We start from the raw sequence: 24,095 nt of genomic DNA, 5'->3' as shown, positions 1-24,095 counted from the left end.
GATTCTTTAAATTTTCTGAAAAACGGGTTGTAAATGGCTGCGTGCTGCACATGTAATTGATGATTTTCATTTGTTGTATAGAAGGCTAATTCATTCTTTCTTTCTTTTTAAACATCTTTGATGTGTACATGCATAGGGATCTTCACGGATCGGCCTGTTTATCCTAGACAGCAAATGCCACGAGAGCAGTAGGTTTTAAAACTTCCAGTTTTTGAAAGGATATGGGGAAATATCTCTAACATAAAAATAAAGGTTGAAAACTATAGAAAACCATTAAGTACTTTGACAACAAACATAAGTGTTCTATACTGACTGCAAGCTTAATCTTAAATTGAAGTATAGAATTAAAAGTGAAGCTTAATCTTAAATTAAGCTTCTTTTTAACATTCCTCAAACATCTCAAGCATGTAGATCTCAGATAGAGCCTACATTATTCCTTTATGCATAGCAATACGTTTTGAATAAGAGTTTACTGAGTTTGTTGAACCACTTAGATTGAATCTCTCTCTCTCTCTCTCTCTCTCTCTCTCTCTCTCTCTCTCTCATATCTTACTTAATTTATAATAATTCTCCAAAGATTAGAAATTGACGAGATTTTTAGCTAATAAATCATATCTGCAGTCTTAATGTAATCTGTATAGTCGAAGCCACATGAACTGAGACTTGCTGTAGTTCAGATACAAAGTACAGATTTTTTTCTCATCTGCGAGTTATTTTTATTTTTCTCTATTTTGTGAGTTTTACTAACGAAAGTTTATAAACTAATTGTACATTAGACCCCTCGCTATGTGTTAAATAATCTGAAAATATGAAACATCTTCAAGCTTCAAACCTGCAATAAGCAGGGTGATGATATGACATCGGCCCACAGATTTCACAAAATCTATCACTTAAAGGCACTCAGGCATCTATGCTGGCAAGCGGAATTCGGAGAATTGTTTGAGAATAGATGTGCTATGGACTCTAATAAAGAACGGAAATTGAATTTTTCTAACTCTCTATCAGAGATAATGCTAATATCATTGGGTAGACTTTGTTGTAATGAAATTTATAAATGTTTTATAACATTTGCCAATATAAAAGCGAGTTCATCTTAAAAAAGTTAATGTAGATATGTTCAAATCAGAAAATTTCGAAAAGCTGTAGAGACAAAGTACGTATAATGAAGCAAGCAAGCATATGTATGACTCTCTAAACAACTTGCAATTTAGTTCAGTATTAAAAATTCAATTTGTTTTATCATTGCTCCAAAAGTAAGCTACCGGGCGTGTTCGATTTCCGTTTTGTTTTCATTTCGCTCTTGTGCCAAGATATAATCAGCACGGTGGACTAAGGGGCATTTTTTTATAAACAAATCTTTGTGAATGCAGTTCGCATCGACATTCGATACAAGGATTTTTTTTCTTCTTAAAAAGTACTCTAGATATAACATGCCAAGCTAATGAAATTTTGGAGTGCTACTATTTTGTTCATCTAGGCAATGTAAATATGGTGTGAAGGATCCAAATGTTATGCAAAACATGCCAAAACATTAAAAAAAAAAACTCGTCAGGTTTAGATATAACCTTAAGATATAATTTAACTCGGGCCATTTTCGAGATACTGCTAAAACAATTGTATGGAATGGTCTAAAATAGTGAAAATACCGACCATTCATCCATTCATCAGTGGCTTTCACAGGCACTTAAGCGCCCATAGCCTTCCAATATCCTTGGACTTCCCTACCATAATACGAGAATAAGGCGGTTACACCTATGTTTCTTGTATTTTTGTCTTAAGTACTCTTGTTTGTCAATTGCGTTGTTCTACTGGCCGATTTGCCTATTCTGAAAGACCAAACACCCGAGTTTCAGAGACAAAAACCCTCTACCTTCGTATGAGACCGGCTAACTCACCTTTAGTCGAAATATACCAGATAAAGGTTCCTCATATCACTGACGGGAATCGAACCCAGGTCTTTCCGACCAAAGGTCTATACTAATTGAGCTACGAAGGCTCGAAATTACCGACCAGCGACCTCAACATTTTGAAACGGGCGATAGCACAGTGTATAAGTGTCCATCCTTCGCAACTGTTCTTAACTATAAATCAGTTTCTTCTTATAAATTTTTACATTAAAAAACATACGATGATATGTAAAGCCATGACAAACATCGTATGTCGTTTAATTAAGAATAAAGAGCTAATAAGCTTCATTTCGGCAATGAAAACATTACTTAAATTATGGAAAATACCTAAGAATAGCGATTAGAACTTTACCACCTTTGCAACGAGCTGCCCGGTATTGTACTACGTACTAGGATCACTTGCATTGGCTAACGCTAGTGTCGCCGATACTTTATAGTTTACTATATTCGGCAAGAAACTCTCTGATTCTGATCTTTGAGTTTTTTATTCGGTTTTAAAACTATGCGGGATTTAATATCCCCTTAATTTAAGTAATCGTATGTCGTGGTTTTGCTATATCCACTCTGAGTATGAAAGTGATCTTAACCATATTTCAGGTAAAGAGTACAACACACTCTTGCAAGTTGCTGTATTAGATTGGATTTTCCTTGGTATTTTAGTTAAGATAAAAAGCCAAATGGCTAGTTTTTTGGCACCTTAATATAGAAAATAAGGGGATAAACATCCTTTGTTGTTTTATAGCCAGTAAGCGAAACTAAAGATCGATAACTACGATCTGTAAGTTTCATGCCGAAAAACTATCGGCGAAGGCAATTCGAAGTAAAGGTGGAGCAAGCTCCCTCACTATTCTTGATATTCTCTCAAAATGTAAAACACAGCTCCTAGAAGATGTAATACTGTCATTAAATTATGAGGAGAGGTCACTACCCAGCCCGGTTTCAACCTTTTTTGAGGTCTCATCAGTGAGTAAGTAGACCTGGAAGATATCAAAGCTTAGTGAAAAGAACTTATATACCTTCACTATACGAATGCCATAAAGGTGTAATTATATTTTAGTTAAGATAACTAAAATATAATTATCTTAACTAAAATATAATTACACCAATATAAAACAACAAAGGATGTTTATCCCCTTATTTCCTTGGTATTGTTTAATCTTTTTTTTTTTATCAAATCAGAATTAAATTTCATCAAAATTAAATAAATATCATAATGAAATAAGGCTTAAGACCTTCGTGAACTAAACTTTATATGAATGAACCTAATTCTGCGTGTTTATTCGCATTGACCTTTCACATATGGCAGTTTATCAGGTTTGACATCATTCCTTACATAGGAGTATTCATCTCCACATGATAATCCGAATCATAAATTTCAACAGAAGTTTACGATATCGTTCTTTACAATGAAACCCCGATAATAGGATCTTGGTGAATTATTTGAATGCTTATAAATGTTTCTATATTTATTCCGAGTTAGTATTGACGTCATTCGAAAGAAAAATCTAAATATTCTGTAACAAGATAACAACTAAACAAGCTCATTCTGCTACAGTTGATTATTCACTAGTGATTTAATTCCGTAGTCCTTTAAGAACCTCGTTTGTTATATTTCTGACTCTGTACAGCGTTTCGCAAAGTGAATTCAGAAACTATAAACATCGACCCATTGTTCAGGTGTAGGCCACGTTGGAGAGGACAATACTGTTCACTTAGTCCATTATGTTCTCCGGTTTCAGTTTCTAATTCTGGAATATTGCGTTATATCAACTACCAGAGCAGATTTCCAGTAAAGAGACAAAAGAAACCCAAAGTAGTTTGACATGGGCATTTTCTAGAAAATTTCTAAATTTCCATTAAGAATCATCACATTCCATTTCTTTTCTGGCGTATTTAATAAATCATTAAATTTTTTGATCGGCGTTTCCACCTTGGAAATGAATCTCCTTTTAATTTATAGTATTCCTGTTAACTGAATTGCAGATTAATAACAGTGTTGTTTAGTGATAACATCGCAAATGTAGTTACTGAATTAAATGTAGTAATTAAATGAGTTAAATAAAATAAACGAGTTACCATGTAACTATTGAAAAGTTAAGTAGTATCATCATGTTAAGCTGATCAAGATTGCTTCAAATCAAATGCTTGTGCATTTTTATCGACATGCACGTTCCTTGTGTTTGTTTTCTAACTGGAAATAGTATGTAAAGAATTCATGCTCGTTTAAAATCTTGAATAGCGTCCACAGTTGGTTATTTATATCGTTTTTATTTAAGCCTAACACTTAGCAAACCATTCAGCACTTTTCAGCTACTTGTCAGTGATTTTTTTTTTTTTTTTTTTTGGTTCTACTTCTTCTTTTGAGCTTCCAGTCTGTATTGTACTGTTGTCATTCACGTAGCAAACTAGTAATCTAAATATACTATTGAAAACAGCATTCATATCATGGTATTCTTCTAAGAGAATAAAACTCTATATCTTAAAAGAATCAAAACTTTGTATATACATTTCCTTTCTAGTACGTGGCTTACAACTGTTTTCATATAATACTGCAAAAGCTTTCTCATTGTCAAGTGCTCTTGGCAATGAGAAAGAACAATGAAGGGCCTCTTGTCGAATTTCTTAATCGATCATAATTCGTGATTATTATTATTATTATTAAGAGCGACCTCCATGGAGTCAGAGAGTCATTGAGGGAGGTCACATACTACACACACTAGCTATCATACTTATTCTTGAATTCATTCACACTGCTTGCACTCACAACATCCAATGGCAATCCATTCCAATCACGCACCACCCTTTGAGAGAAAAATCTAGCCCTCACACCCTTCTTGGCGGCCTTCATTCTCAGCTTCCAAGGATGCCCTCTCGTCCATTCCCACCCCGCATAAATTGAAAAATTCCATCAATTGAAATCCTTATGACCCTTTCAGAAGTTTGCTTGTGTCTTCAGTCTACAAATTCTCAATCTGTCTTCATAATCAGTATTCCATAATCCTGATATCATTTTTAACACTCTCCTTTGTACTCTCTCTCTCCAATATATCAGAATCACAACGGAAACCAGTAGACCAGACCTGCACACAATAGTCCAAGTGAGGTCTTATCAAGACCTACCAAAGAGGCAAAATAATATCCTTATCTTTACATGTGAACGTTCGTTTCAGCATTGCAGTTATCTTTTGAGTTGTATTTGCAATCTTTTCAACATGGCCCCTAAACTTCAACTTCCTATCTATTAACACTCCAAGATCCCTAGCCTCATCAGTTTCTTCTAGCCTAATCCCACCAATATAATACGACATCATTTGAAATCAGTAAATGTATTTAACACATAATAATAGCTAGAGGAAAACCCTTCTCCTTCTGTCCTTTTTAACCGCCGTGTACTATTACATTGTGTGTATTAGTGTTTGTTTGTTTATTCGAAGCACCCATTCGCAAAGAAAGAGTGACGTATAATTAAAAAAACATTGGATTTCTGCTCATATACGACAATCATTACTGTGCGTAGACCCACAGTTCACCATGCAAGTATACCAAACCAAATCTGACACAACAGTTTTGTTAATCCCTATTACCGAGGTGTCCTATGTCTGTATATTGCGTGTGTTCTTCTGGCCTTTTTTACCTATTTTGAGAAGAAAAACAAACCCGAGTTTCCAAGAGGAAAACTCTGCATCAGTATGAGATAGGCTAATTCACCTTTTGGTCGAAAACACCCAATAAAGTTTCTTCGCCTCATAGCCAGGATTCGAACCCAGGTATTTCCAGTCAAAGTACTCCACGAATTACTCAAGTAATTTATTTCTCGTCCTCTCCATGCGACTTCTCCGTATGCTTCATAATTATAGCATCTGGCAAATAATTTAATTGTGTTCATACTTTCATGGAGATGATCCAAAATCCAAAAAAAACTCTTTTAATAGATTAGGGAAAACTGATTATTGAATCCATTCTTACTATCCTCTTCTGGATATAATACTAAATTTCTGTTTTCGTTTTGTAGATACCACTATGGAATTTAAAATGCAGAAGGTAATTATCTAGAAATTGATCTGGATTTTTGTTTAAGGGAAATGTTAATTATAATCCCCTACTATGCTATACGTTTTAATTCTATATAGTTATGTAGTTATGTTAGATAGTTATGTTCGACTAGATATTTAACGAACTTTGTCACACATTGTTATTACCGAGGTGTCCTATGTCTGTATATTGCGTGTGTTCTTTTGCCCTGTTTTGAGGAAAGAAAAAACCCGAGTTTCCAAGAGAAAAACTTGGAAACGTATTTTTAATTTAAGGAATCGAAGTGGACAGCACAGCACGTTTTTATATACGCGATTACTCAAAACGGTTTAAACTGCAAATGAAAAATTGCTTATTGATTTAGAGCTGAATCGTTTGATACGTTCTCTGTAATTTCTTAAATAGTAGATTTGTACACATGCAGGATGTCCATGATTGCACTACTCGTGAATTCTTTCCTCGAATAAGTACATTTATTTTTCGGTTGCCAAAGTGGAGCTCAACATTTTCGTGACTTCTACGACACAGTATTAAGGAAGGTAATCCTCACGCACCTGCCAGCTTTCTGGCTTAATATCACTAAGAACATTCAATATAAAATAACTATAAGACTTCCGAGGAAGTCTTATGTAGACACTAGCTCGAGTATCAACCGAGGAAAATACTGCAGTCCTAGTTCTCAACCTCAACAGATGAAAAAATGATAATAATAAAATTTATGAAATAGAAAAGCTGTTCTTTAGCAGTCAGTCAATTACATCTAAATCTGAATAACCTTAGAATAACCATCTGACAATTATAGTACCTACGATACATTTGAAATTTATATATATATATATATATATATATATATAAAACTGTTATTCGAATGTCACAAAATGTGTTGGTATACATTCATGTAAAAAATGAAATCGTCCTTTTCTCTAGACGATTTTAGTACAGGAAGAGTAGAGATAAATATTTGAGTGCTAAATTGTTTGCAGACCAACTCTTACTTAATTCTTTCAGCCATTCACTCCAAGAACAGCGGCATTTTTAGTATTACACAATCTAACCAAGCTAATCAAACAAAATAATCAGAGGCAGATATAAAGGGTATTATATATGATAAAATTGGCGAACTTTTATCATTAATATAATATAAATTCCTGAAATATAAATGCGATATCTAAATTCTATGCATATTTATACTTCTTTGAAACTTGATAATAGCAATATTAACAATATTTTGCCAACTGGTCTGAGTCTCATTTCTGAACTGAAAGTAGACATTTTCTTATTTCCACAAAGAACAGATTTTTCAAATTATGAAGCAAAAATACTGTGGATGGAGATGAAGAATAAACTTATTAACTTATTATAATCTTATTGAATTTAAACATTTTTTAAGATTGTACTGTTTAGAAAATACATAAGAATGGAGGCTGTTCCAGAGTACAGTATTAAAGGTTACGAATGAAGAGGAAAAATTTATTGTGTAATTTTGGTTCATATGAGGAGGGGTTCCGAATAGTTAATGTACATGACATTTCGCCGTTATCCTCTATAGATAATTCTGATGAACAGTGACAATAGACATATTAATTTTAACATAGATACCTCCATTGTGAAGGAATGTTAATGTGAAAGAGTTGAGAGAAAAATAAGAAATTAATCTACGTTCTGAGGCAAGAATTTTTAGGACGTGTTCAGCAGCACCAAATGACGGCTGATGATTTTCTCCATTCTTTTAGAAAGAATTAACATAACAGTAATATAACTTTAATTCGATAGAAAAAAGTTTTACACACTTATAAATAGAGAATATTTCCGACTTGAAGGATAGATAAACATCACTGAACAGTTGGACAGATTTGTGGATTGAACAGCTGATTCACTCTTTCAATCCACACTCTTCATTGAGATGAAGGGCTGCGTATCAGCTAGGTTCTCGTTCCTGCACCCCGTTAGTACCCATTAGGGGAAGCTAAAGCTGCTGTCAACCAAATGCTAGTGATCGAACTAAAATGATCCCAAATTTCTGCCCTAAAGGATCCAACTTGGGGCCAAGCCAAAAAATAATATCATTTAATATTGAAGGTTTCTCCAGTGTCAAGCAAGATCTCATTGCAAATATTTGCAGAGATAATGACTGCGATGTGCTCCCCCTGCAAGAAACTCACAGAGGAGAAGGTGCTGCAAGACCTTACATCCATGGCATGAAACTCATCAAAGAAATACCCCACGATAAATATGGCAGTGATATATTTACGAAACAGAACTTGATCCCATCGTCCATTGACTCAACGAACAACAGAAACATTGAGATTATTACGATTACATTTAAAAATAACTCAATCACCTCAGTCTATAAACCACCAGAAGAAGCTTTCTCCTTCCCTGACATCCTCTTCAATAATAATTCACACATGACTAATGTTGTATTAGGTGACTTTAACAGCTATACTGTTAACTGGGGTTACACAAAGTCCAACGAAGATGGAGAACTTATCGAAAACTGGGCTGAAAATCTTTCTCTAAACCTGATACATAATCCAAAACTCCCTGCATCTTTCAACAGTGGCAGATGGAAGCGAGGCTATAACCTTGACCTCATATTTGTTAGCTCAAAAATATCCAACATCTGTGTTAAAAAGGTTTTACATCCGATCCACATACTCAACATAGACCAATAATGCTTCAATTCAACCCAGCAATTATGCCTAACACAGTCCCTTACAGACGACGATTTAATTTCCAAAAAGCTAATTTTAAGGGTTTCGTGGAAGATCTTGATCGCTCCATAGAAGAAGTCCCTCCAAACCCTCAAGAGTATCCAGAATTCATAAAATTACTGAGGAAAATCTCTACCAAACACATCCCCCGAGGATGCCGCACAAACTACATTCCAGGCCTTTCCCGTGACATACAAGCCCAGTATGCTGATTACTTACAACTTTACACCAACCCCTTCTCAGAAGAGACTATCCAAGCAGGAAAAAAATTATGCTCCAAGATGGCAGAGGAAAGGCGTTCCTCATGGAAAAAAGAAATAGAAGCTTTTGATATGACCCAGCAGCAGAAAGGCATGGAACTTTATCAACAGAATTAGAAAGGATTTGACTAAGCCATATGAGCATCCGCAGGTAACAGCTGATCAGATTGCTCACCCGCTGCTGCTGAATGGAAAATTTACTAAAAAACACACAAAATATATGATACTTAGAACCCCAAGTGAGGAACGAAATATGATTGACTCAGATTTCACCATCACTGAACTCAACGCTGCCATAAACCTATTGAAACCTAGAAAATCTGCAGGCCTTGATGATGTCTGTAATGAACAGATTAAACATTTTGGAACCAGGACTAGAGAGTGGTTATTAAACCTACACAACACTTTCCTCAGAACCCTAAGTATACCAACTATCTGGAGGCATGCCAAAGTGGTGGTCTTTCTGAAACCAGGGAAACCCCCAACCGAAGCAAAAAATTACAGACCTATATCACTACTCAGCAACCTTTTTTAAACTCTATGGACGATTAATTTTGAATAGGCTACAACCCCTAATCGAACTCCATCTTATTGCTGAGCAGGCTGGCTTTAGACCAGGCAAATCCTGAACATCACAAATACTCAACCTCGCTCAATATATAGAAAATGGTTATGAGCAAAAACTAGCCACAGAAGTAGTCTTTGTAGACTTAACTGCAGCATATGATACCATAAACCATCTCACACTCAGAAATAAAATATACAGAATAACTAGAAACTATCGCCTTGTCCTCCTGATCCAATCACTCTTGGAAAACAGACGCTTTTACGTGGACCTTGGGGGTAGGAAGAGCCGCTGGCACCACTAAAAAAATGGCCTCCTCCAGTAAAGTGTGTTATCACCATTACTTTTCAACATCTACGTCAATGATCTCCCAATCTTTTCAGGAACAAGAAATTTTATCTATGCTAATGACCTTGCCATAGCTACTCAGTCAAAAAATTTCAAGTCCATTGAAACTACTCTATCACTTGCCTTAAATAGTCTAACCACATACTATACCAGCAATCAACTAAAACCAAACCCCTTTAAAACCCAGACTGGCCTTTTCCACCTTAACAATAAGGAAGCCAACATGAAGCTACACATTTCTTGGGAAGGCTCTAATATAGAACATTCATGGAAACCAATCCACCTCGGTGTGACTCTCGATCGCACCCTCTCATATAAAACCCACATAGAAAAAACAAAGACAAAAGTGAATGCCAGAAACAACATACTAAGAAAGTTCACTTCCTCCAAATGGGGCGCAGACCCTAGCACACTGAGATCTTCTGCCTTGGCCCTTTGCTATTCTTCTGCTGAATATGCCTGCCCAGTGTATGATCCAGATCCTGCCATGCTGAAAAACGTGACCCAGCATTGAATGAAAGCTGCCGCTTAATTACAGGATGCCTGAAACCAACACCACTAAAATACCTGTATACTTTGGCTAGTATTGCATCCCCTTCAATTCGAAGATCTGCATTCTTAGCTTATGACAGAAGCAGACAAATGAATGATGAACGCCACCCACTGTTCGGCCAGACCGCAGTGCCCCAAAGACTAAGATCCCGACAAGCTTCCTGACAACTGTTAAACTACCTAAAAAACCTCCCAGAGACAAGAATTCAACAATGGCTTGCACTGTATCCTGATAATAATAGTGGTATTCCAACAGCCGAACATCTTCCACGTGGTGCCTACTTGGACTGGAATACTTGGAAAAGCCTAAACAGACTCCGGACGACAGGACGCTGCAAAAAAAACCTCATCAAATTGGGCTACCTCACTGGCCCAGACAATTGTGAGTGTGGGACAACCCAGTCCATGGAACACCTTCTTTCTTATCCCTTTCTTCCATCGTCTTTTGCAAAAGAGGACCTTATATCCTGAACAGCAAGAGCAGTTGATTGTGCAAGATACTGGAGGAACATCTGATCATGTTTATTGCATATAAGTTATGTATAGTTTCCTTTTTTTCATATTTAATTATTATTCCCTATATAATTCACCTACCAAATCTAAGCTAATCTCATTGTAATGTATCCTAATTTGGTGTAAATCATGTTGTACCTTACTTACTACTGTACTACTTGTGTTTGGATACGAAATAAATAAATTGAGATGAAGAGTAATCATTGAACGGAAAGAATCCGATTTCTTTGATGAAAGCAAATAATCCCTTTATTATGTTTATGTCAGAAAGGACTTTTGCTATTATCTAAAGATATCTATCTATAATCTATCTATCTACCTATATATATATATATATATATATATATACTAGGGGTAGGGGGCTACGCCCCCCCCGTGTTCCAGGCTGGTAGGCCGGCTCTCCTTGAATTCTGATTACTCGAATCTATATATATATATATATATATATATATATATATATATATATATATATATATATATATATATATATATATATATATATATATATATATATGTGTGTGTGTGTGTGTGTATATATTTGTATGTGTATATATATTTGTACACACACACACACACACATACACATACACACACACACACAGAGATATATATATATAGAGATTTTTTTTTTACATTTAACTTGTTAAAATATACATTAGACGATAGGTAACAAGGACTATTTACATATTATAAGTATATAAGTATATATATTACAGAGAAAGAAAAAATTTTCCTTTCGGTTATACAATAGAGAATGCAATAAATGAATTCAAAATTTACAGTTCAGTTTCAGTCTGAGTTATCTTTCAGATGAAGCGTATTGTCGTCGTCAATCCAGAAGAGGATACCAGTTTGATTCCACTCCTCTATAAATTTCGCGACAGTTCTTGTTTCTTTGAAGTATTCAAGTTCCAATAAAAGCCTGCTTTTTAGTTTCCGACGGAGGATATACATGAGGGATTGTGCAGTTTCAGTGAATGGGTGCTGGTTATTTCTTGTCTGTTTTAGGTAGAAGCTGTAGATGACGGCCTTAGCGCAGATGAAGAGGAAATTGCATGTTCTGTGTCTGTTTTATTCTGTGTGGACTAAATTCCGGTAGTCTTAGATATTTTTTAAAAATTTTTTGAATTTTTGTATTGTGAACATAACAATCTTATGTACAGGATTAATCGGTTGAGGTATGTTACATCGAAGTCACTTATAAGGCGAATTACATTTTTTTTATATTAAAGCCATTAAGAGTTATTTTAACATGATACTGTATAAGAACATAAATGTGGAAGAACATAGGAGTTACTATAGCACAATATTATCTATTTACATGAGAGTAGTCTTAGACAGATAGATAGATAGATAGATAGATAGGGAGAGAGAGAGAGAGAGAGAGAGAGAGAGAGAGAGAGAGAGAGAATATTATTAAGATGAGTGATCATCTTGTGGTTTGTCATGAAAGAATTTCAACGTTTACGTGACATTTGTCACTAATTCGTGAAGATCGTCTGTGGATCTACGGTAGCAGATTGTATAATGGAGATCATTTTTTACATGCTTTCCAGGTAGCATGTGACAGCTGATGATTTTCTCCATTCTTTTAGAAAGAATTAACATGTTAATTCGATAGAAAAAGGTTTTACACAATTATAAATAGATGGAATATTTCCGACTTGAAGGATAGATATCAGTCAGCATATATGAGATTATAAAAAAGGAAACACAAGAGAGAAATCACTTCTGGAGAAAAATCTTCAAAACAATCAGAGAAATGCCGTCAGATCGAGAAGATATTTCACTGAAACAAAGATGAAGAAAGAACATTTAACAGATTTAGTTTGAAATGGTCAGATATGTAATAAATATTAGTTATTTAATAAAGATATTTATCAAATATTAAGACAGATTTTCCATGGGTAAACAATGAAATAAAGATTTTTTTTAAAAAGAATTTATAAAAGAGGTGAGCACTCATCACCTCGATACTGAGGTGATGAGATGCCCCTTTCACTTCAGCCCTATGGAAATGAATTCTTCCATACTCGTATCTCACATGTATATCAAGGTTTGTCACCTGAAACCCATTTTTTTATTCAAACCATAGAATAGGCAATGGAGACAACAAACGTCACAGATAATACACTGGCTTCACATACTCTTATCTTAAATATACTTTGGCCGTAATTCAAACTGAAACAAATGATCCAGGAAGTGGATTTAGATGATGAATTCGTAAGGGATTTCATAGAAGTTCAACATGGAATATTATTTCATTTGTATTTTTAAACTTCTGTAATTTAGCCTAGTTAGCCATTGCAAATCGTGCTGTTTCTGAAGAGGAATACTCACTTTTAGACTCTAAGACTAAATGTTTCATTTTAATTTAAACAAAAGTTTCACATCTTGGCCTGTTGCCCGTCACTCTTTTTTAGAAACTTATGTTCATATTAAACTGTATTTCAGTTACTTCCCTCAGAAACTAATTGCTCTTAATATCACTATTGAGGATTTAGTTGTATTCAAAAAATACACTGAACGATATTGATAAATTAAGTACGTGACATATAAATGTTATTTTCTGCATTGCTTTAAAATAGATTAGAATATTATATTAGGTTTTATATCATTTTTTTAAATTCAGTATTATGCGATACACGTTTCTAAATCCTATTTTATTGTTTCATTCTATTCACGGTATACGAATAAACTACCTTTACTAACATGCAGCTTTATTAATGAGATGACAAAAATCTGTGTCTACAAATTGTTCACTACTTTAAGTTTAATTAGCTACGCAGACTACGCAGAGAAGCACTCCTTCGGAGGGCAGAGGACCCTTGTGGAATATTATTCGATACTGAGGTGATGAGATGTTCCTTTCACTTCAGCCGAGAGCTAAGTTATGCTGCGTTTCAATCTGCGAATAGAAAATATCTCGATTGTTGATTAATCAAATTTAAGCGCGACATCCATGTGAGGAATAGTTTTGTATTTTCGAAAGCGAAACGTTTCAGCATTAATTTAATCGGTGCAACTGCATTTACAAATTCCAGAACTAGTCCTTCAGTTAATTATATTAAGTAAAGAGAAAATTTTACTTTTCGTTTAATTACTTTAAGTTCAATATAATTTATCTGAGTGATATCGCGCAATGAATACACCAGAATTTTCAGTGAATGTGCTTAAAATATTGCAATAATAAAATTGAATTGAATTCAATTTTGAATTCAATTCAATTGAAAATTGAATTGAATTCAAAATTAATTAAAGTTAATTCAATTGAAAATAAATTGAATTAACTGATGCATGTAAAATCTTACAATAACTGATTTAATAACATGCAGCTGAATTATTAAATATAGCTTCTTTCATAAGCATACGTTCTCCTTTCGTGGTACAGACGTGGGTTCAAATCCATTATGCAGAGCTAAGAAATTTTAGAGCCTTTATAAGCAAAATGTCAGTTAGTTGGTCTCATACGGACCGTAATAAGATTCTTTCCCTGGGATTTTTCATCCAGTAAGATAAACAATTTAAACCGAAAAATCCATCCGGTTAACAGCATACAGTTGTTGTAGTCTTAGTTGTAGCGACCATAATTCAAAACAACCCAACCTGATCCTGAAACTCAAATTTCAGTTTCTTCAATCACAACTCATCTTAACATTCCCAGTTACATTATTTTTCGATGCTACTTCTCCAGGTTACATTGACGATTACATTCGCTCTCTAACTTATTGAGTTTCCAACTCTCTAGGTTGGAAACTCTGATATTACACATCAGCGTTTCCAACTTGATTACCTCCTAATTTTATCAAACTCATTCACTGTCTCTTTCTCTCCTAATGCCATTAACCATTCAGAACTATTCTATTTACTTTCTTTAAATGCTGTTTTTTTTTCTTTTCCAACTGCACAAACAAAGCAAACATTGATTAGGAGATATTGGCCATCATCAGTGCCTTTACACAAATCGTTCACATGTTGCAACAATACCAGATAAATCTGACAATCTGCAAATACAATCTCTAAATCTCTTACACTCGATTTCTACCTCAGTAGTGACTCGTCTAAGTGACTGACTATTCAAATTACAATCTAGTAATGCTTTCTTCCTCTTCTTCCGTGAAGCAACACACACACACACACACACACACACACACACCACACACACACACACACACACACACACACACACACACACACACACACACACACACACACCACACACCACACACACCACACACACACACACACACAGGTCGGCATTATAGGAATACCAAAATCTTCATGAATTCTATGGCTAAATTCTTTGTTTGGACTATTTCAAAGTTTTGATCAAAACATATGAACTGAATGTTACACTAAATCAATTCTTATTAGATTGGAAATATTGGAATGGATGCATTCCTAACTCCACATTAAATTCAAGTCTATCAAAGCGAGCTTCTGTCAGAACCACGATGCCCTTTGTATGGAAAAGTCTGGGCTCAAATAATCCTAGGATACTGGCTAAAGGCTTTTAAGGGTTATGCAGTCTCGAACAGAAGCGCAGAATGTTTCTGCTGAAAATATCCAAAAATTGTTTCATTTCAAGCAGCAGACAACTCAGAAGACCATGCACTTCATAAACATAATACTGCCCATTTAATGGTCGATTCTCGAATGTAATTTCAAACACTCAATACGAAATGTGTCGAAGCTTTACAAGAAAATGATCAGACATATCACAATTGGTTTAGAGAACGGAAGTCAGAGATCGAAATGCTTAATATCTTTACATCCTACTCTTCCGTCATTTCTTGCACTGATCTTAGTAAATCTTACCATTGCAATCTTACCATTTCTGGCCACATATCACAGTCTTATTGCTAGAAACATTTCCCAGATTTTTCTGCAAATTTTTACCACAGAGTTGCCTCCTTTTGGTTTTATGCTAAACCTGGAATCTATCCCGAAGTTTAAAAAAAATTACTCCATAACCAACCATCTTTTCTAAGAAGAATGATAATCTTGACAATGCAGTCAGTCTAATTTATGTCAAATAATTTCTTTATAACGTAACGAATTGTAGTTGAGACAAATTTTCACTCTTCCTGGAAATCTGCCAACTACGAAATGATTGCTAATACAGATTCAGATTCCGCCATAGATCTTGCTTTTATGAACCATCTGTGGACAAATGTTTACGAAATGTTTGGATCATCATCTCGAGTGGTTATTCATTATCTCCGAGGTAAATGATCGTGTCTGGAAAAATGAACCTAATACGCGCGCGCGCGCGTGTGTGTGTTACTACTACTGAAGGTTGTATTCTTTGGGTAAGAGAGAAAGAGAGTTCCAAATTGCAAAGAACAGAAGTAGATGAAATGAAAAAGGAGGCAGAGAAGTTACAACGCTTGTTCTTATGATTTTGGAGGAATGTGAAAAAAAGATGGTGGTCAGTTCAGTAAAGCATGAAAGTATCTGTAGAACAGGTATAAGGCTGAAACTAAACGTCTAGAGTAGAGGGTTTGAATTGGAACCAAGAAAGAGAGAGAGAGAGAGAAGGGTAATAAATTTACCTGATCCTCTTCTTCTAGATACATTGAGCAATCTTAAAGAAGATATACCACCGCAAATATGTCAGCAATATTCTATGGTTGGTCGGATTTTGGATTTGTATAGACACAGCAAAGAAGTTTTGAGAGAAAAAAGTACACCATGTTTTTTAGCAGCTGCGGAACCTATGGTTGAGGTGTGTTTGTACCGGAAAAGTTGGAGATTCAGGTCAGTCCAATTAGAGAACCCTGATCGTGTTTGATTATCAGAGTGTTACTGAAAGTTAGGAGAAGGAAAGGGATGTGATCTTTTACTTGCAAGAGATAAAACCGGACAATTTTAGTAGCACCGATGTTTAGTTTACCTTGGCCCTTCGAAATATAGCTCCGAAAGCGGACTTAAAGACATCTTATTTCTTTCAAAAAAAAAGAACCCTTATCTTCTACCCTTATCAAGATTTTCTTCTTGAGATAATTCCAATCTTCAGTCCTTTGTCATCCACATATTATAAACATAGCTTCCTTCGCATCTACGAAATTAGGTTTCCTCTTTCGCTTTACATCTAACTTTACTTCTGAACAACTATTTACCCTGCCAAATGAGAACTCCGTTCGACCATACTGCTATCACATTTGGGTTTGTGCTCTTAAGAGCTTCCTAAAATACTCGACTCAGTACTGAAAGAGCAATTAAGTTGATAAATGGGCCATCTCTCTCCAGCTTGCTCTCGCTCCATTTTCTTTTTCACAGACATTCGGCTTTTACTGTTTGTATTTTCTACAAATATTTCCATTGCTACTGTTCATCAGAATTTGTCAGTTTCCTCTTTTCTTTACTCCATTAAATCCGTTAAAGCACGTATAGCATGTATTCAACATTCTATCATAGTTCAATTCTAAACTCGCAGAACAATTTTTTTCTTTCTTCATTCACTTCTTTGGTTGCTGTCGTCTGTAACAGTCTTCACACTTATTATTTCCTAAAGATCCGCACAGGCTTTCAAATTCAATATCACCAAGCGTGTTCCGTTCTTTAGTTTCTTCTCATCATTTTATTACAGTTTTTGATGATGGGGGATTGACCCCCAAAAGCAGCATTTCTTGAAGTTTTCAACCATCTATGTTAATTTTCATCACGCTAATATGTTTGCTTTTGCAATATATAAAATTGAGTTTAGTGCAATTAAATTTCCCAATAAAATGCATGTCTGGACGGAGGCATTGATTTGTATATGATACACAGTCCTGCTTACGAGGGTCCTCGTTATATATCTTCCTTTTTCATGAAAAAATATGCACTATGCGACATACAAGTTATGGAATATAAAGGAGAAGAGTGGTTTAATTTTCTCTGAGAGCACTGTGATCTTGTTCACTAAACGATAAATACACGAGAAATGTTAATAACGTTTCACAGAGGAAGACCACTTTTATGTGATTTGGGAAAAAAAGACGTGTCATTCATTTTCACAGCAGTAAATATTCCTAATTCTGCAATATGGCTGATGTTTTTTTTTTCTTTTTTTAAAAAAGATGTGAGCAGCTGCAAGCATTTCCTTAAATCTTTATTGCACGTAGACAGATGAATGCATTGTCATCTCAAGGTAAAGTTGTGCAGGACTTAAACTTCTGTTCATAACAATAAATTCACATAATGAATTAGCATGAGTAGGGCCACAGAACGTTCGCTGTGGGGCAATGGAAATACGATCCTGTAGAGCGGAGAGTTATGCTACACGGTTCGTCTTGACATGTTCTGATGTGAGAGCTGCCTTCAAAACCTTTTTGCTCAGTGGATTGTTTAGACGGTCAATGGATATTTTTTGAGGGGGGAGGATAGATATGAAGAAATGAGGCTGTGAAGCGATGATATTATGTTCATTTATTGCTTGTGTTATTCTGTTTTTCTGGCCAGTTTGCCTGCTATCCGGGAGGAAAATTCCGTGTTTAAATAAAGGAAACTCCGTAACACGGTCAGCCAGCCGCATTCATACTCAGACCAGCTAACTCACCCTCATTCGAGACAAAATACTTGTTGTGTCCTACACGGAATTCGAATATATATATATATATATATATATAATAGGTCGAACCTATTATATATATATAATAGGTTCGAATTCCGTGTTGTATGAATGCGGCTGGCTGACCGTGTGTGTATATATATATATATATAATATATATATATATATATATATTTATTTATTTATTTATTTATTTATTTATTTATTTTCAGAGGAAGCTTATCATTGATGTCGGCTTAGCAATGGCGGCTCTGATTGTAAGATGTGGGGTAACTTATACTGATGATGGAACTAAGTCCACATATCAAAACAACCACTGCTATGGTCTGTTTGAAGGTTCTGAACAATTTTTCGTCTCATATATTGTGACATCATTCTTTACAAAATAATGATCATGTATCGATGTTTGTAATAGAACAACATGGAAACTTTACCGAGAATTCAACTAAAACCCGAAAGAACACCAATGGAATAAACGAGAATTTAGATTTTGGACGTGTTCATGATATTTCCTTCATTTATTAATGTTTTGAAGGAAATGTGAACTACAATTACATTCTCTCGAATGGCAACCAGAAATGAGTTGAAAGTCGTCCATAAATTAATAAGCATTTATTTTCACTATGGCCAAAATTTGAAGAACATGAGTATTCAGTTCCTGGCCATTACGAGGGAGGCTTCCTTATCTTCACATGTCTACAAGACTGTAAGACTGTCCCATCATGTTAGATCCTTATTATACCTATACAAAATGCGTATCCATATACCAAAAGTTTAAGGAGATGATTCAAGACAGCGATTAAAGAGAGAGAGAGAGATTTGATCTTAATTTAGATTCAGTTGCTTCTCTTGAATTCTACACAGTAAATTTTGGTCGTTTCTAATCAAGAATGTTGCAAATGTTTATAGGAAGTCCATTCCCCCTTGGGTGTTTAAAATATCTGCAATTATTTTTTTATTATTCAGAAAGATAAATAAGGTTGCTCAATCATTAGAATTTTAATCTCTACTAAACGAACAGACTAGCCAGAGAAGATATGCAAATACACATTTATAATTCATACATATATATAAAATTAATATACATTTTGTTGATCAAACAATTAAATTGACTAGTCACTTAGTTGATTTATCAAATTAATTGACTGATCAACCACAAGTATAAATTAAAATCAAATCTTGAAAATTCCAGTTTTTACTTCGAAGACATGTATTTTGGCATTTCAATGTACATTACTTAAAATAAAACAATTTAGAAAGGAGAGATACAAACGAACATAAGCTGACATGTCTTTTTAATGCTATTTTATATTATAAAAGAGAAATAAAAGATTACAGAAAGGAAGTTGTTCAAGTAAGGAAGTTTCTCAAGCTTTTACAGAATACAGTCAGTTCCTGCACATCTGATAATTACAACCTTTCCTTCCCTCATTGTGAATTCCATTCTATAGGGCAGTCAACGAACCAAAAGTAACGTTCATTTTCTAATCAAATAGCGGTGGTCGCTGGACTAGCTCTTAAAACAAGAGGGAATTATTTCTTATCGTCGTAAATTTCTTCTGTTGGACAATTTAGCAAAGGATTTTTTGTTTTTTAAATGAAACCCTTTTCTTTTTTGAAATATGTGTTAGAACAAGTTATCAAGCACAAATATTATGATTAAGTTCTTCGTGTTTACTCCAACATGTACACATATGAAAGTAGAAAAAAAAATTACAGAATAGTAAATAAGTTGACAACGTTAAATAGCTGGCGCCTTTATATAAAGAGAAAAAAAATGTCTTTGGAATTTTCATTTCATTTCGTTTGGTGATTCAACGGCCGTGAGCTCCTTTTACGGGAGGTACGGCACCAACTCAATTCCCCCTATTTTTATCCGGGCACGGAAACGGCATAGCTGACAATTGAGACCTATGGCTGGAGGGATTGTCTTAAGTATTCCTGACTGTATCCGTGTGTGTGTGTGTTCACGAGGCCGGTTTGCGGGATGAAAAACCCCAGATAAACTGGTGGAAAAAACCCTGCTGTCTACGCCCAAGACCGGCTAACTTGGCTTGGCTGAGGAAGATCCTTTAGCTCCTCACGTCGTCGACGGAAATCGAACCTAGGCCACTCCTTCCCCAGGCATATGGTTGCGAAGCGCACAGCCACTAGGCTAACCGCGCGGATTCTTTAGAATTATACAACGTTTTGAATTTCAAACAATCAGGAATAATAATCACATTAATAGACATATTCCATTGCAGTGTCTTTTTTTAGATAATTTTAGATGAAATCATTTTAGTGGCGTTGATTTGAGCGACAGTGTATGCATTGTAGAAATAAGATAATTTGAACACAGTTTTCAGCATTTCAGTTAGCAATTTATTTCGTAGCACTAGTGTTCACGATATTTTGTAAATCATCAGTCCCTTAAACGCGTACTGTAATTCTACCTACCATGAGAAATTAAAATAAAGTAATCTAAAATATAAAAGTGAATAAATAATTTCACAGATCCTGTTTAATACACTTCAATACATTTAATTGATTTTTTAAATATTTTTTTAACATTTTTAATACATTTAATTGGTGGATCGAAATAAGTGAAATGGCTTCTCCCATTAAGGATTTGTAACATTGGGGGTTGCAAGAAATAAAAAACCATTCAGGATATCGTAGATTTTATAACTATAATAGCTGTTCTTGACTCATTAAGTTGCGGGAAACTAGTTTGATAAAATATTGATTAACTTAAATTCACCACAAGACAGGTTTTGTACTTTGTCTTTCTTCGTCATGGATAAATCTCCCTTTTTATATGAAGATTTTAGCTTCTACTCGTATCCTTGATTAGAGAAATCTATCAACGAACTTTTGGTTCGTTGGTAGATTTTAACAGTTTGAGATTCAAAATGCTTTTGACACCTGCAAGTGATACAAGAAGAGTTTCGTGTAATTGCATCTTCGACTACGCCTATATGAATACTATTTCGATACTATCATAGCATCTTATCACTCCTTCCCAATGATAGCAAGGGGAAAAAATGCAGTTTTTATGTATTTCCACACGAGTCTAACAAGTGGAAACCGTTCGTAGCATAAGGAATTGATATCACTGGAATTTTTCTTCATTTGAATTTGACAAAGATGTTAATCATTATAAGTGTATGAAGGTTACTGTTAGACTCGTGTGGATATTGTTTTCTTTTTTCTTTCTGCAATCCCTTCCAAAAGATCCAGGTTTTATGTAATGCATATACACATGCTAACAAAGATTTGGACACCTTACGTGCCATGCAGATTTCGGATCCTACCACATGCAAATATTCAGGGACTGTCAGCGTAAGTCTGACAATAAAAGGTGGCATGTGCTGCATGTTTTGCACTCTACTCGATGTCAAGATGACGCTTTCAGCTGAACTGACAGACTTCCAATATGGGACGGTAGTTGGATATCACATCAGTGGTCGTTCTGCCCATCCAGTGACATTGTTATCCGTCTCAGAATATCTAAATCCACCATTGCTTACATCATTCGTAGATGGAAAGTTGATGGTGCTACCAGAGCGGAAAAATGCCCTGGGAGGACACCGACGCTCACTGAAGGAGATCGACGAGCACTATCTCCGAATGTTCGAGTATCATTCGTCATCAGCGGCGTTCCTCGCGGTCAACCTGGAAAATGTTGCAGGAACATTTGTCAACAATAGAATTGTCTGCAGAGAGTTGCATGCCTTAGGTTACCATTGCAGATTGCTTGAACAATCCACACATCACCTAGCCCTTAACGCCAAACGACGTTTAAACTGATGTCTTTCACACCGTAACTGGACCATAGATGATTGGAATTGGGTTCTGTGGAACGACTAATCACGCTTCCAAATGTTTCATACTGATGGTCGCGTTTGGATCTGTAGATTACCAGAAGAACAGTTCCATCATGACTACATCATTCCAACTGTCAAGTTTGGTGGAAGCTCGGAAATGGTATGGTGTTGTTTCAGTTGGATGGGGCTTAGTCAGTTGGTGGATGTGCCCAAAACCATGACGGCTGATAGCTACCTGGACATCCTGAAAAACGTCATGCTTCCGACGCTGTGAAAATACTTCAGCAGTGAGCCTTGCATATTTCAGCACGACTATGCTCCATGCAATACTGCACTGTGTGTCCGAGACTGGTTTCCACAAAAACAACGTTGAAGTGTTGGACTGGTCGACTGAGAGTCCAGACCTCAACCACATCGAACATATTTGGGACGGATTAGAACGCCAAATTCGCTCCAGACCACACACACACACACACACACACACACACACACACACACACATATATATATATATATATATATATATATATATTATATATATATATATATATATATATATATATATATATATATATATATATCGTTTTACTACTAATAAAATATCAATCATCGCAAAATACTATTTTCCTTCATTGCATTTAGAAGTTCCAGAGATGGAGAATCTGATATTATTTCGTATTGTTAATATAATTTGTATAAATAAACTTCCGAATTTTTCTGTTCCAGCTGAGTTATTTTATTTATTTATTTATTTGTTTTCCGCACTTCATAAATTTTTTTATGTACTTTATAAAAACTTGAACTTGGTAGAATTGAAAAATAGTGCGTTTTGAATACAGATTGAAATCTGCGTAACATCTCGCTTTGAGGAGAGGGCGAGTGTCCTTAATCAAAATGAACATAGCGGAAAGTTTAAAAGAGAAAGAAAAAAAAGTGAACGTGAAGGTTGCACCACATGCGAGCTTCACGATAATTTAGTTAAGGGAGGAGTGCAAATATAGAGTTCAAAACTCTCCCAGGTAGCTGGGAGAGTTTTGCAACTTAATAACAAATAATTTAAGTATTAAGTTGCATATGAATGGCAATTATTCCATTTTTATGTGGGCCGTGAAAAAAAGAATAATTTTCAGCTTTTAACGTTCAACATCTGGATGATCACTACTACCTAAACTAATTTAAAGGGAGTCAAACATAACCATTTATGAGGGAAGAGGCATCGTAAAGTGCTTGAGAATTCCTAATTTAGTTTACAGTAAATGTTAAACATGATTTAGATACTGCGGAAAATAGAATAATTCCATTTTTAAGATAAAATTAGTTTTATAATCCATCACGTGAGAGGTAATAAACTGTGTATAAAACATTTTTCATTGTGCGTTTGCAACTCAAAAAAAAGTGAGGGCGTATTTTCTCCCTTTCACTTAAGTGATGTTGATGTTTTTAGTATAATATGATTAGTATTTCATTATTTTAGATTATTACAGAATTTCTTGAAATTCTGTAAGAAATTTAATTAATTAATTTATTTTTCTGTTTGTTATTTGTTTTGTCTATTGCAATGGGAAATACATCTATCTATACATGGCAATTTATCGTTGCTTTCAACAGAGAAATGCAAATAACGATCACTGGGCATGTCGCCTGCAGCGAGTTCATTTCTATACGACAGGGGTTTCCAAAGTGGAGTCTTCCCGCTTTGGTGAACCGAGTGGTTTTCTGGAGGGATTGGGTTTCTTTCTTTCTTTTTTTTGCAAAAATTTTTTTCTTTCTTTTTTTTTTGTAAAAAATATGTAGAGGTATTTTAGTTGTCATAAAGTACTCTAGAATTAACTTTACTATA

This window comes from Typopeltis vanoorti, chromosome 21 (genome assembly GCF_054136105.1).
Source record: "Typopeltis vanoorti isolate ZY-2024b chromosome 21, IOZ_Tvanoo_1.0, whole genome shotgun sequence".
Classification (NCBI taxonomy): Eukaryota; Metazoa; Arthropoda; class Arachnida; order Uropygi; family Thelyphonidae; genus Typopeltis; species Typopeltis vanoorti.
Note: the sequence above shows the minus strand (reverse complement) of the source record.